Raw genomic sequence first — 3,041 nt, forward strand, 5'->3', positions numbered from 1 at the left:
CATGACGAACAGCACCCCGTATGAAATGACGATGGATCTGGTATGAGCGATGTACGAGAAGGCAAGATCCACCAAGACTTATCTCGGATCCACCCTTACCTGGATTCACTTAGATGGATATGGGATAGACTATATAAGAGTGGATCGAGTGCGGATCCTATGAAGGAATGATGGTAGGCGCCCTCTGAAGGTGGATCTAGTAGTCACGGCTAACAAGAAGTCAGGATCCACCGCGAGGTGCCCCGGATCCCATACTTCCGAGTTCGGATCCAAAGAGGGAGGATCCCGCTTTGAGGGACCTGGATCCAGGGTACAGAGACAATGGATGCTGTGGATCTCGAAGTTTCGGGAAAAATGGAGATCACAGATGGTTGCAAGATGATGTTGGATGATTGGAGAGCTCGGATCCACGGCGAGTGTACAATTACAGTGAGGTGGATCCAAGCGACCTGGATCCGGATGAGTGTACCCATAATAGGGTGACCATGATGATTACGTCATGGATCCGGTGGATCTGAAGATAATACAGCTGGGATGATGGGTCAAGGGAAGAAGGGACATGCAGCCGAGCCTGGTAAGGGATTTAGCAGATGAAAGACATAGAAGGTAGAAATCCAGGCAGGTATAGGCTTAAATATCAATACAGTCCTCAATTTGCACAGTAACACGCAAGTGCCTTCCCGCCCTCAAGAACCGGAACTACATTGGCCGTACGAGCTCCGTGAAGGAATTGCGAATCTAGTGTTGGTAGCGATAACTGGATAATACATTGGCCAGATCCTACAACCTAGTGAGCTTTACTATACACGTGCAGATCCAACAGGTTAACCGAATTTACTACTTGGTCGGTTACACCCTAGAGGTTCTCAACTCTCAAGATCCCGTCACAGGAGGCGGCACGTACGACGCAAAGGAACTACAAAGGCAAGGGAACACACCCGCAAGGCAACCCTACGGCCAGATCCACGATCTAGGCCCCGGATCCATAAGCTCGAATATTCGCTTAGGATTCGGAACAATCCACGGACGCAGAGTGAAGATTTTCCACTGCTGCTGCACCCCATCCCCACGTCTCGCCAAGACACTCAAGCTTCACCACTTGAACTCTTCGGAAGTTACCGAGAGAGCAAGATCCCGCCCTACCGACGGGTACACAAAGTGAGGAAAGTTCAGCAGAACACGGATCATCGGAAGACCCCCTCCGTTAGTCGGTGTCTGGGTGCAGTTGGTAAGCTGGATCCGGCAATCTCGCAGATTTTGCTGATCCCGCTACACCACAATGGTGCGCGTGCCCGGATCTTTTGGTGACTCGGAATTTCACCGTGAGTCCCAAGAAGATGCTCAAGTGAAGATTGAGCCAGGGGAAGAGGCGTCGTCGGAGGTCGGATCGACGAAGACGCTGCTGAATGAAACAAGATCCGCGGATCGATGGAGTTTTGGGAGGAGCTCTGTCGACGGAAGAGAGGTGGATCCGGATCTAGAAGAGAAACCTCTCTATCCTCCCCAGGTCCCCTCGGGGACCCCTGCGGATCTTGACGCAAGTCAAGATCCGCTAACAAAACAAGGGAAAGTGAAGGCGAAACGGTATGCATTTGCAGATTCACTGGTTAAGCCAACACCGTACCTAAACCCAGCCCCGCTAGTCGAAGAAACGAGAAAGAAGACAAAAACGAGTAAGACTACGCGGAAGAAGATGCAAGCTCCAGAGTCGGAAGAAGACCAAGCTGGTCCGACAAGGATCTCGAGTTTGTGTATCGCCACCAAGCTTTACGCGACTTCTTGCATCAAGATCCTGTCATGCAGCTCCTGAATCCACGACAGATCGACGATCCAAGGGAACCGGTGAGAGCACCAACGAAAACGGCAAACAAGTTGGTGGCAGTCAAAGATCTATTACGTTTGCTTACGGAGTCAGGCATCGTAGCTGGTGTGTTCGACGCAGAGGATATCTTCGAGCTAGACCTGGATCTCATAGTATTCGCGACGCGGGACCTCTTTGCCAGAGTTAAGTCCATCACCGGAGAAAGGTCGCGCACTATGGATCCAGTGTCGTCGCCGAGGATCAGCCAAGCTGCGTCCTCGAACTACGAATCCGCCGCTGAGGATGAGTCAGATACGTCGTCCGAACCACGACGCATGACTTTAGGACCCTCCGGGGCATCCATGCTGGAAGCGCGGGCGATGATCCGAGGACAGGAAGCCCCTGTGAACGCGAAGGCTCAGGACCCAGTACGCCCTACGCGTGATCTGACACAATCCAGCCAGGATCGAGCCAGATCCGGCAAGAAGCCAGTGGGGTTATCGTCAGATCGGGCTCAAGGTAACCGCCTCACGGATCCTGTCTCGCCAGTGGAACAGACGGCCACAGGCTCTTCCGACACTTCCTCGGGCACCCTGCAGCGACACTTCGAAGCTGCGATGAGTCGTTTCCTGGCCGAACAGGGTATGAGAGCGCCCGTGCCCCAAGTGCAAATGCTTCACGAACATGGAGCACGAGACGTGGAGATGGAGTCAGTGGAGGGAGACAACTCCCATGATGAATTCGACCCAGATGATCTGGAGGGCCCATCCACTTCGTCAGCAGTGGTAGCAACAGCCACAGCCGGGGCAGGTGGATCGTCCATGATCCAGAGAGTACGGATCTCAGCCATATCGGACCTGAAGGAGTTCACGGGCAAGGATCAAGATGAGGACCGAGCGAGAACATGGATCAGCAAAGTCAAGTCGGCCCTCATGAGAGATCAAGCGTCGGATGCTGAGAAGTGTTTGACCTTTGCGGATCTGCTAGCGGGGCCGGCCAGGAACTGGTATCGGCAGTTGGGCAGATCCACCAGGAACAAGTGGCCAGATTTGCTGCGAAGTTTCCAGACCCAGTACTATGGATTAGGAGTGTCGGTGGCACGACAGTACTACCATGCTCGCCGCAGATCGGATGAATCCCCGCTAGAAAACCTAAAAGAGAGTAAATGTGGCAGGTCTACGGACCAAGTTGAAAATCAAGGATAAGGGATCCAAGGTACTGCGGGAACATGTGGATGTGT

Source organism: Phytophthora infestans, genomic scaffold (genome assembly GCF_000142945.1).
Source record: "Phytophthora infestans T30-4 supercont1.15 genomic scaffold, whole genome shotgun sequence".
NCBI lineage: Eukaryota > Oomycota > Peronosporomycetes > Peronosporales > Peronosporaceae > Phytophthora > Phytophthora infestans.